The sequence below is a fragment of the Giraffa tippelskirchi genome, chromosome X (genome assembly GCF_054371585.1).
Source record: "Giraffa tippelskirchi isolate mGirTip1 chromosome X, T2T-mGirTip1v1.2.pri, whole genome shotgun sequence".
In the NCBI taxonomy this organism is placed as follows: Eukaryota; Metazoa; Chordata; class Mammalia; order Artiodactyla; family Giraffidae; genus Giraffa; species Giraffa tippelskirchi.
Genome location: NC_137289.1, coordinates 30,527,092 through 30,540,343, shown reverse-complemented (window position 1 = coordinate 30,540,343; position 13,252 = coordinate 30,527,092). Strand labels below are relative to the sequence as shown.

Here is a 13,252-nt window from a genome sequence, read left to right as displayed (position 1 = left end):
TGCATGCATGTGTTGGAGAAGGAGATGGCAACCCACTCCAGTATTCTTGCTTGGAGAATCCTAGTGATGGAGGAGCCTGGTTGGCTGCCATCTATGGGGTCGCACAGAGCCAGACACGACTGAAGTGACTTAGCAGCAGCAGCAGCAGCAGGAAGCTCAAGATAGTGGACAGACTATTGCAAAAGCCCAGCAGATACACACCTAGCCTGTGCTAGATATCTGCTGGAGTGATGATGGGAGCAAAGTGTTTACAGCATCATGTGATAAAACGGCCAAAACATGGGACCTCAACAGTAACCAGGCAATAGACACATTGTGCAACATGATACTTCTGTTAAAACCATACATGATGACCTGGAACTAGGATAAGACTTTGAAGTTTGGGGATACACAGTCATCAACTCCTAAGATTATTTTACAACTTCCTGAAAGGTGTCACTCTGCTGACATGATGATCCTACAGCTGGGTGGCAGCTGCAGAGAGGGAACTGATTATCTATCAGTTAGAGAATCAACCTTCTGAACTCAGAAGGATAGCGTCTCCAATGAAGCATCAGCATCAATGTGTGGCTGTTTTTTAAAGACAAACAGAATAAGCTGAACAGGTTTGCCCTGGGAAGCATTGAGGGGAGAGTTGCTATTCATTACATCAACCTCCCAATTCCTGCGAAAGATAACTTCACTTTTAAATATCATTAATCTAATGGAACCAACACTTCAGCTCCTTAGGATATCTATGTGGAAAATGGAATTGTGTTCTACCCTTTTCAAGGCACCCTTGCAACTATGGGATCTGATAGTAGATGCAGCTTTTGGGACAAAGATGCCAGAACCAACTAGAATTTTGGAGCAGTTGGATCAGCCAATATCGGCTTAACAGCTTCAATCACAATGGAAATGTATTTGGGGACTTCCCTGGTGGCTCAGAGGTTAAAGCGTCTGCCTCCAATGCGGGAGACCTGGGTTTGATCCCTGGGTCGGGAAGATCCCCTGGAGAAGGAAATGGCAAACCACTCCAGTAGTCTTGCCTGGAGAATCCCATGGACGGAGGAGCCTGGTAGGCTACAGTCCACGGGGTCGCAAAGAGTCGGACACGACTGAGCGACTTCCCTTTCCCTTTCCCTTTCCAGCTTACTACTAGGGGCTACACTAGTTACTCAGATGGTACAGAATCAGCCCATAGTGCGGGAGGCCCAGGTTTGATCCCTGGGATGGGAAGATCTCTGGAGAAGGGAATGGCTACCCACTCCAGTATTCTTGCCTGGAGAGTTCCATGGACAGAGGCGCCTGGCAGGATGCAGTCCATGGGGCCCCAAAGAGTCGCACATGGATTGAGTGACTAACAATTTAACTTTCTAGCTACTACTAGTCAAAGGTATATGGAGTATCAGGAATCCTCCATCTTCAATGTCATCATCCCTGCACAGTGGTGTTCAATAGGTATTCATAAATTTGATGATATTATTTAGCTTGGAAATATACAAGTATGTAGCCTTTACTCTGTTTTGATTAGTGTTAAGTCATTCTGCCATTAAAAATTTACACCCAGTTTAAAACAATTTTTTTGAATTCGTTTTGGCATGTCCCTTGAGTTATCCATAAGTCTGTGAAACACAAATGACACCTGGCAATGGGATGGGTGCCTCCTTTTGCAGATGAACATGAAGTGTGGTCTCCTGTTCAAATTCTCTTTCCCCTGAGAGACCAAAAGTAAATGCATCCCACTTGGTATTCCCTTTCTAAGCAGTTTATCCTTTACCAACTCAAACCCAAACTGATTTAAATGCATCATGTTTGAGAGGGATAGATGAATTTCCTGTCACCATCACAGATGCCTAAAGCCAGCCTAAAGCAGAATACATTATCAAGTAAACAAATATTTACCTAAAGTAGCTGTAGCCAACATTCTGCTGATTCTTACAAATGTAGCAACTGAAGTAAGAGAAATTAGAAATTAGTAAGAATGATAAATTGTAATCTAAAGGGAATCCTGGTAATTTGATATTGTTATTTAACATATTTGGCCACATAGAGAAAATTTCACTGTATCCAGTGTGGGAGATGGAGTAAAGTGCGTAATGACCTTAAAAATTTTTCTCAGTTAACCGAAACATTCAAACACCATTATTGTTCACTGTCATTTCATCTGTAGTTCTGAGCACATCTTGCGTAAAGTAAGCATCCAACGCTAATTCTTAAATAAACATGTGCATTAGCAATTATGAGAAAATGATATAAAATTATGCAGTTAAGAGTACAGGAAACCAAAACTAAACAAAGCATATCTTGATCCCTTGATAATTCTATAGGCACTTTGGAATATTTTAAGAGCTTGTTGTTGCTGTTCAGTCGCTAAGTTGTGTCCCACTCTTTGCAGCCCCGTGGACTGCAGCACACCGGGTTTCCTTGTCCTTCACCATCTACTGGAGTTTGTTTAAATTCATGTCCATTGGGCCAGTGATGCCATTCAACCATCACATTCTCCTCTGTCACCCCTTTTCCTCCTGCCTTCAATCTTTCCCAACATCAAGGTCTTTTCCAATGAGGCAGCTCTTCGCATCAGGTGGCCAAAATATTGGAGTTTCAGCTTCAGCATCAGTCCTTCCAATGAATATTCAGGGTTGATTTCCTTTAGGATTGACTGGTTGGATCTCCTTGTTGTCCAAGGGACTGAAGAGTCTTCTCCAGGCGAGGGTGGGATAATTTGAGAGGGTAGCGTTGAAACGTGTATATTATCATATGTGAAGCGGATCGCTGGTCCAGGTTCAATGCATGAGACAGGGTGCTCAGGGCTGGTGCACTGAGATGACCCTGGGGGATGGGATGAGGAGGGAGGTGGGAGGGGGGGTTCAGGGTGGGGAACACATGTACACCTGTGGCTGATTCATGTTGATGTTTGGCAAAAACCACTACAATATTGTAAAGTAATTAGCCTCCAATTAAAATAAATTAATTTAAAAATAAATTAATTAAAAAATTAAAAAAAGTCTTCTCCAACACCACAGTTCAAAAGCATTAATTCTTCAGCACTCAGCCTTCTTTATTGTCCAGCTCTCACTTCCATACATGACTACTGGAAAAACCATAGCTTTGACTGACTATAAGACCTTTGTTGGCAAAGTGATATTTCTGGTTTTTAATACACTATCTCAGTTTGTCATAGTTTTTCTTCCAAGGAGTGGGCATCTTAATTTCATGGCTGTACTCAACTTCCACAGTGATTTTGCAGCCTGAAAATAAAGTCTGTCACTGTTTCCATTTCTTTTCCCCATCTATTTGCCATGAAGTGATGGGACCAGATGCCATGATCGTTTTTTGAATGTTGAGTTTTAAGCCAGCTTTTTCACTCTTCTCTTTTACCATCATCAAGAGGCTTTTTAGTCCCTCTTCACTTTCTGCCATTAGGGTGATATCATCTGCATATCTGAAATTGTTGATATTTCTCTTGGCAATCTTGATTCCAGCTTGTGCTTCATCCAGCCTGGCATTTCGCATGATGTACTCTGCATATAAGTTAAATAAGCAGGGTGACAATATACAGCCTTGACGTACTCCTTTCCCAATTTGGAACCAGTCCTTTGTTCATTGTGTGGTTATAACTGTTGTTTCTTGACCTGTGTATAGGTTTCTCAGGAGGCAGGTAAGGTGGTGTGGTATTCCCATCACTTGAAGAATTTTCCACAGTTTAATGTGATCCATACAGTCAAAGGCTTTGGCATAGTCAATTAAGCAGAAGTAGCTATTTTTCTGGAATTCTCTTGCTTTTTCTATGATCCAATGGATGTTGGCAATTTGATCTCTGGTTCTTCCGCTTCTTCTAAATCCAGCCTATATATCTGTAAGTCCTCGGTTCACGTACTGTTGAAGCCTAGCTTGGAGAATTTTGAGCACAGCCTTGCTAGCATGTGAAATGAGCACAATTATGTGGTAGTTTGAACATTCTTTGGCTTTATCCTTCTTTGAGATTGGAATGAAAACTGACCTTTTTTCTTGTCCTGTGGCCACTGCTGAGTTTTCCCAATTTGCTGGCATATTTTTTTAAATTAATTTATTTTAATTGGAGGCTAATTAGAATATTATACTGGTTTTTGCCATACGTTGACATGAATCAGCCATGGGTGTACATGTGTTCTCCACCCTGAACCCCCCTTCCATCCCCCTCCCCATCCCATCCCTCAGGGTCATCCCAGTACACTGGCCCTAACAACATCACCTTTTAGGATTTTAAAAAGCTCAGCTGGAATTCCATCACCTCCACTAGCTTTATTTGTAGTAATGCTTCCTAAGGCCCACTTGACATTGCATTCCAGGATGTCTGGCTCTAGGTGAGTTATCACACCTTCATGGTTACTCAGATCTTGAAGACCTTTTTTCTATAGTTCTTCTGTGTGTTCTTGCCACCTCTTCTTAATATCTTCTGCTTTGTTTAAGTCCATACCGTTTCTTTCTTTTATTGTGTCCATCTTTGCATGAAATGTTCTCATGGTATCGGCAGTTTTCTTGAAATAATCTGTAGTCTTTCCCATTCTATTGTTTTCCTCTATTTCTTTGCATTGTTCACTTAAGAAGGCTTTCTTTTTTCTCCATGCTATTCTTTGGAACTTTGCATTCAGTTAGGTATATCTTTCCCTTTTTCCTTTGCTTTTTGCTTCTTTTCTTTTCTCAGCTATTTTTAAGGCCTCCTCAGAACCATTTTGCCTTCTTGCTTTTCTTTTTCTTTGGAATTTTTTTGGTTTAAGAGCTTATTGTCATCTTAGTTAACATGGATGATTATTGACCAGTATTTTGGTTAAAAATGAAAATATATAAACTAATTCTATCCTTGGTAAAGGACAGCCCCTGGCGAATGATTTTTTTTTTTTTTTTTGTAAACACCTTTCATCAACCTGTTTGGTTGTTATTTGTGTCTCATTGTTGTCAAGGTGCTAAAATTACATTTATTTGATTCTCCTAATAGTTTGGCTTCAATAAAAGTGAGCATTCCTATATCTTTTGAGTATTAACACATACTCAATCCCAGGGCTAAATAGTGTTTTATTAAGTAATAAGTATTTCTAGCACATGGACTACTATAATACTTAATTGCAGTATGGTAACTCAATTAATTGAACAATTTTTTTGAAAAGTGACATTCTAGCAGATGGAATAATCAGTATCATTATTAGGATTAATTTTTTCATTGAAGTATAGCTGATTTACAATATTATATTAGCTTTAGGTGTATGACAGTGATTCAAAATTGTATAGCTTATAATCCCTTTAATGTTATTATAAAGTATTGGCTATATTCCCTGTGCTATTAAATATATTCTTGAAGCTTTTTTACCTTATTCATTATAGTTTGTTCCTCATAATCCCTTATCCCTGTCTTGCCACTGTCCCCTTTCTTCTCCCTACTGGTAACCACAATTTTTTTCTCTGAGTCTGATTTTGTTTTCTTAATTCATTTATTTGTTTTATTTTTTAGATTTGACATTTAAATGATTGTTGGTTGTTGTTTAATTGCTAAGTCATATCTGACTCTTTTGTGAGCCCATGGACTGTAGCCCGTTATGCTCCTCTGTCCATGGGATTTCCTAGGCAAGAATACTGGAGTGCATTGCCATTTCTTTCTCCAGGGGATCTTCCCGACCCAGGGGTCAAACCCGTGTCTCCAGCACTGCAAGTGGATTCTTTACCACTGAGCTACCAGAGAATCCCCCATTTAAGTGGTAACACTGTGTATTTTTGTTTCTCTATCTGACTTATTTTATTAAGTATAATACCTTCTAGGTCCATCCATGTTGCTGCAAATGGCAAAATTTTCATTCTTTTTATGACTGAGTAGTATTCCCCTTTGTGTGTGTGTGTACACATACATACATATACACATCTTCATTATCAATTCATCTGTTGTGATGGACACTTAGATTTCTTCTGTATCTTGAATACTGTAAATAATGTTGCATTGAAAATTGGAGTACATCTATCGTTTCAACTTAGTGTTTATTTTCTTTCAGCATATACCCAGGAGTTGAATTGCTGAATCCTATGGTAGTCCTATTTTTAGTTTTTTGAGGAAACCTCATACTGTTTTCCATAGTGGCTGTGCCAATTTACATTCCAACTAACAGTGTAGCAGGGTTCCCTTTTCTCTACATCCTCACCAAAATTTATCTGTAGACTTTTTGATGATAGTCATTTTGACAGGTGTGAGGTGATGTCTCGTTTTGGTTTTGATTTGCATTTCTCTGATGATTAGCAATATTGAATATTTTTATGTGCCTATTGCCCATTTGTATAGCTTCTTTTGAAATATGTCTATTCTGGTCCTCTGCCTGTTTTTTTGATTGGGCTATTTGGTTTTCTGATATTGGGTTTTATGAGCTGTTACCTAGTCTGGATATTAACCCTTTATCAGTCATATCATTTGAAAAATACTTTTTCCCACTCAGTAAGTTTTCTTTTCTTTTTGCCAGTGGTTTCCTTTGCTGTGCAAAAGCTTTTAAGTTTAATTAGGTTTCATTTGTTTATTTTTGCTTTTGTTTTATTTGCCTTTGAGACTGATCCAAAAAAAATATTGCTGTGATTTATGTCAAAGATTGTCCTGCCTATGTTTTCTTCAAGGATTTGTATGATTTCTGATCTTATATTTAGGTCTTTATCCTGAGGTAATTTTTATATATGGTGTTAAGGAATGTTCTAATTTCATTTTTTTTTACATGTTGTCTGATTTTTCCCAGAAGCACTTATTCAAGAGATTGTCTTTTCTCCATTGTATATTCGTGCCTCCTTTGTTGTAGACTAATTGATCATAAGTGCATGGATTTATTTATGGGCTCTATTCTATTCCATTATTCTATGTGTCTGTTTTTATGCCAGTAACATACTATGTTGATTACTGTAGCTTTCTAATAAAGTCTGAAATTAGGAAGTGAAAATCTTCAGTTTTGTTCTTTTTTCTCAAGATTGCTTTGGCTGATTTGGGTCTTTTGTGATTCCATATAAATTTTAGGATCGGAAATATGTCATGGGTATTTTGATAGGCATTATGTTAGATTTGTTGATTGCTTTTGTAGTGTGAACATTTTAACAGTATTGATTTTTTCAGTCTATGAACGTGGAACCTTCCATTTGTTTGTATTGTCTTCAGTTTCCTTTGTTGATGTCTTCGAGTTTTTTGAGTATAGGTCTTTTATCTCCTTGGTTAAGTTTATTCCCAGTTACTTTATTCTTTTTGATGCAATCATAACTGAGGTTATCTTCTTGAATTCTTTTTCTAATAGTTCATATTAGCATATAAAGAAGTAACAGATTTCTTTATATTGATCTTGTATCATACAAGTTTACTGAATTCATTTATTCTTCATTTTTTTTTTTTTGGTGTGGAGACTTTAGGATTTTCTATATATAGTGTCATATCATCTACAGTGATAGTTTTACTTCTTCCCTTCCAATTTGGATGCCATTTATTTCTTTTCTAGCCTGATTATTGTGTTTATGCCTTCTAATACTATGTTAAATAGAATAGGTGAGAGTGAGATCCTTCCTTGTGTCTGAATTTAGAGGAAATGCTTTAATCTTTCCACTGTTCTGTATGATGTTAAATATGGATTTGTTATATATGGCCTTTATTACGTTGAGATACCTATATTTTGCTGTTTTTTTAATCATAAATAGATGTTTAATTTGGTCAGATTCTGTTTGCACATCTATTTATGTGATTATATGCTTCTTATTCATTTTTAAAAATTGCATTTATTTATTTTTGGTTATGCTGGATCTTTGTTGTTGCATAGGCTTTTCTCAAGTTGTGGCAAACAGGGGCTACTCTCTCCAGTTGTGGTGAGTTGGGGTGCACAGGCTTCTCACTGTGGTGACGTCTTTTGTTGTGAATCATTGGCTCTAGGACACATGGACTTCAGTAGTTGCAACACGTGAGCTCTGGAGCACAGGCTCAATAGCTGTGGTGCACGGGCTTGGTCGCTCTATGGCATGTAGGATCTTCCTGGATCAGAGATTGAACCCATGTCTCCTGCATTGGCAGGCAGATTCTTTACCACTGAACCACCTTTGAAACCTTTATCCTTTATTTTTGCTTTATTCAGTAATTTCTTCCATGCCAAAATCAACAATACTAAAATGGTACACATTTATATATATTTACTTTGAAAGAAGAAACACTTAAATAGTCATATATCTATTCAATTATAAAGGTTATATAAGTCATAGAGTCATTATTGTAGCATATTCACAGGTTTTTTTTATTGCTTTAACAAGTATAGCTCAAAAATTAAGGCTGAATAATATCTTTTAAACAAAATAGTACATTTGGTAATAGCTTCTATATTAGCCAGGAGACAGAATCTAATTCAGTATTTCAGGAGAGTATTTAACGCACAATATTTAGGGCTAAGGGAACTAGTGAGACATGTGGAGATTCCCAGGAAATAACCACAGTCAGAGTCTATCACCATCCTTAGCCTTGAATGGGCAGGGAGGGAGAATGATGTTACTGTAATAGAGGGTATAGAGGGTATAGAGCCATGGAAGACGGGTCAAAGTATAAGAACTTTGACCATAGAGGAACCACGAAATGGCAGTTCATGGAGTGTAGGGGAGAGAGCATAACCATAGGGACATCTCTTCTCTGACCTCTCTTCTATCCTTCCCTCTCTTCCACCCTCCATCCTCAGTCTCGTCCTGATAGTAACTAGAGGTAAGAAATACATAGAAGCCAGCCAAGAAGAGAACTCCTGTAATGCTGTTGGTGGATATCATTAATAGTTTTCCAAGAGCACAGAGCAGGTCAGAAAAGGGTAGAGAATAGATCTGGGGAGGAATGGATAGGGACAAACAGAGACTAAGTATCACAGCTTCAGAAGGTGAAGCGTCTTTTCTTCTTGAACACATCTTGACTTCAAACAGATTTTTAAAAGAAAAGTATGCCAACTTTGTTTTTAATGCACTACTCAGATATCTTGGGATCTTTTTGAAGTCTTGAAACTTTGAAACTAAGAATGACCAGTTTGAAATACACAATGTGAAAACAACACCAATACTGCCAAGTGGGGCAAACTTTAAAGTAGCACTTTTCATGGTAGACAAATCTACCTTGTTTAGAAATCAGGCCATGTTTAAAGTATCTGGAGAATATTTGGTGTTTTACTATTCTTTCCTGTTTTTCTGAACTACAAAAGTCCTCTCAATTTATCATTCATTTTGAGAAATAGAAGTATTCTTATTATAAGGAAGATAGTACAAGTGTACTGGTAGACTGGCACTGATGTTCAACATCTGTATTGAGAGAAAAGTCTGGTGTAGAAGGGTTGGTGCCAAATTGCAGGATACATGCCCCTGGAGACAGGATATTTACCCTAATCACTAATACTAATATTTATCATTTATCAAGTGCTTAATATGCACTGCTGCTGCTGCTGCTAAGTCACTTCAGTCGTGTCTGACTCAGTGCGACCCCATAGATGGCAACCCACCAGGCTCCCTCGTCCCTGGGATTCTCCAGGCAAGAACACTGGAGTGGGTTGCCATTTCCTTCTCCAATGCAGGAAAGGGAAAAGTGAAAGTGAGGCCGTTCAGTCGTGTCTGACTCTGCGACCCCATGGACTGCAGCCCACCAGGCTCCTCCGTCCATGGGATTTTCCAGGCAAGAGGACTGGAGTGGGGTGCCATTGCCTTCTCCAGGACTAGAGTTGAGGGGCACTAGGCTCTCTCTATTTATTATGTTATTTAATTCTACTAACAATTTTGTGACCTAGATATTATCTTCATCTTGCAGATGAGGAAACTAAGATTCAGAGAGGGAGGGGATATATGTATATATATGGCTGATTCATGTTGTTGAATGGCAGAAACCAACACAACATTGTAAAGCAATTATACTCTAATAAATTTTTAAAAAAGAGATGAAATGACTTGCCCAACGCCAATATTCTCTGTGCAGGGATATGAGTCTAGTTTTGCCAGATTTCATGAGTTTTCAAAAGCAGTATAGAACCTAATTTGTGTGAAAGTTGTCTGTGTTTTAACGTACATTGAATTTTTTCTTGCTTTCTGGTATTTAACAAAACGAGACCTGTAAGTCTTAGTTGATAGACTGTTATGTCTAAACTGTCTTCCATTCAGATGATAAAACTATATGGTCACTGGAGCCTTTATAAATTCCATCCAAAGATATGAGTAATATGAAGAGTTCTGGTTCTTTGGGATGGAAATATTTGGGGCAGGGGAGCCTTTTGCTGCCCATCAAATCATAGGGAGGAAACACATTACTTGTAGTTTCTAGACATTTAGGAGAGAGGAGGTTCTTTCAAGGGAAAAGTCCCTGGAAATATTTTTGTTCTTCCTATAACTATGCTTTCTGAATACCCTAGAGTGGTAAAATTCTCTATTCTATTCAGGACAATATAACAATACATAGCCCTGTGTTTCATTACAGCCTAACGATTTACCTAGTTCAGTTAATTCATTGCATAACCACGTTATTATATGAACAAAAGCAAAAGGGAGGTTCTTTTTCAATTCATATTAATTCCTGTTTTCCATTTTCCTCACTGATGCTGTAATCACTGGAAGTAGTTTTCATACGCATTAAAGTAGCTCAAGGTCCCTAGTATTGGGAATCATAGTAATGGTTGGTAATTTCTTCCTCTGTAATTTATTCTTTTCATTAGGTTTTCTGTAAGTGCAGAGCATAGAGCCATAATCTATAGCCCTGGTGGGGAATTTACATTGAGAATGATAAATGTATATGGGAGGAGAGGGTACACATGCAATTGTGAGTATAAAACCATCACAATCCATTGCAATGGGTGTGAGACATAAGAAACAGAAGGCTTGGTTTGGACAGCTAGGTACTGAGAGTCTGAAATTATAGCAATACATTAGTCATTTTAGAAGAAAGGTAGCTGTATATTCTTTGGTTGTTCATACAGGCCATTTTTTCCTACCCTCTCTGCTATTACTAAGAGAACACTAAACATAAAAAGAAAAATATCAAATTTTAACTCCAACTGCAATGTATAATTCTACATACTATTATATGAAGAAATGCTTCTGTTTCACCTGTGAAAAATGCTACTGTGTTTCATATTATAAAATGAAACTTAAAGATTTCACGTTTATTTATGAAGCCACCTAATTCTGGGGAAATTTGAAGATCAATAAAAGCCCAATTAACTGAAAATAATGTGGAAGAATTGTGGAAGAATCAAAGATAAAGATATGTAAGCAGATTCATTATAGTTACCAAATTGTTAGTGCCATACACATTACAGTAACCAAATTGTTAGATATTAACAAGATGCAACTGAAAGGACAGAACTACTAATTCTATCATGGAAAACTGGGTAGGATTTTAAGAGAAGAGTCACTATTTAACCTAGGGTTGAAAGGAAGAATCAGATTTTGCCAGGTCACAAAGGGACAAGGACATTTAGGAAGATATAATTATCTATGATTACATGTGAAAATGCACATGACCTATGCTATACTAGGGCTTATTTTGATGTTTCCCCTCAGTGTAAAATCATCAGTGTAAAACTTAGAGTTCCATGCTAACAAATTTAATCCAATAGCATACTGTATCCAAGTGCCAATACAACAATCTATTCTGTTTCTTGGCATTTTGCACAAATATGTGATGTTTAATTTTATTCTAGTTTACTGTGTGCATCATTTTTAAAAAGATTTTATTGAAGTGTAGTTGAGTTACAATGTTGTGTTAGTTTCAGGTGTACAGCAAAGTGATTTCATTATGTACATACATATATACTTCATTTAAGATTCTAGTCCCATATAGTTCATTACAGAGCATTGAGTAAAGTTCCCTGTGCTATACAGTTGCTTTCTATTAGTTATCTATTATGTATACAATAGTGTATATATGTATAATGTATACAATAGTATATAATGTATACAATAGTGTATATATGTCAATATCAGTCTCCCAATTTATCCTCCCCCCTTTCTCCCTCAGTAACCATGTTTGTTTTCTACATATATGACTATATTTCTGTTTTGTAAATAAGTTCATTTGTATCATGTTTTAGATCCCACATATAAGTGATGTCATGTGGTATTGTCCTTCTCTGTCTGATTTACATCATTCAGTATGACAATCTCTAGGTTTTTCCATGTTGCTGCAAATGGCATTCTTTTTTGTGGCTGAATGATATTCTGTCGTGTGTGTGTATATATGTGTGTGTGTGTGTGTGTGTGTGTGTGTGTGTGTGTGTGTGTGTGTACCACATCTTCTTTATCCATTCCTCAAATGATGGGCATTTAGGTTGCTTCCATGTCTTGGCTGTTTTACATAGTCCTGCAGTGAACATTGGGGTATATGTATCTTTTTAAATTACATTTTTCTCTGGGTATATGCCCAGGAGTGGGATTGCAGAATAACATAGTAGCTCTATTTTTTAGTATTTTAAGGAATCTCCATACTGTTCTCCATAGTGGGTCTACCGATTTACATTTTCACCAATAGTATAGGAGGGTTCCCTTTTTTCCACACCCTCTCAAGTATTTATTGTTTGTACATTTTTGGATGATGGGACATTCTGACTGGTGTAAGGTGATACCTCATTGTAGTTTTGAATTGCATTTCTCTGGTAATTAGTGACGTTGAGCATCTTTTCATGTGCCTGTTGGCAATTTGTACGTCTTCTTTGGAGAAATGTGTAGTTAAATCTTCTGCCCATTTTTTTAAATTTCATTTTTTAAAAATTAGAGCATAATTACTTTCCAGTATTGTGACAGCCTTTGCCATACATCAACATGAATCAGCATTAGGTATACTTATGTCCCCTCTTGGTTGAACCTCCATCCCCATCCTACCCTTCTGGGTAGTCACAGAGCACTGGCTTTGGGTTCCCTGGGTGGTACATACATCAAACTCCTGAGAGTGTTAACAGCATAGCTAGGGAGGTCAGAGGTCCCCAAGTGGAAGGAGGAAATAAACTGCAAGTGGCAGACTTTTGAGTTTGAGTAAACTCTAGGAGTTGGTGATGGACAGGGAGGCCTGGCGTGTTGCAGTCCATGGGGTCGAAAAGAATGGGACATGACTGAGCTATTGAACTGAATCCTGGGTTGCCATGGTGACACCTGGTTCCACCTGAACTTAACTTTATCTCAAACCTTGAGCTAACCACTGGGCTATTCTCATGGAAATGTCTTTCTTAAGCTATGTTAATGAACTGTGTATTTGCTTGGAAATCTGCCTTTCTTCAAGACTCATGTCAATTGTTTTGTGGCC

The 13,252-nt window shown here is 37.6% G+C and overlaps 1 pseudogene; it reads left to right on the top strand.

The window, feature by feature from the left end:
- Positions 1 to 13,252, top strand: part of LOC145535590 (mRNA export factor-like) — a 77,737-nt pseudogene that overhangs the window by 38,762 nt on the left and 25,723 nt on the right.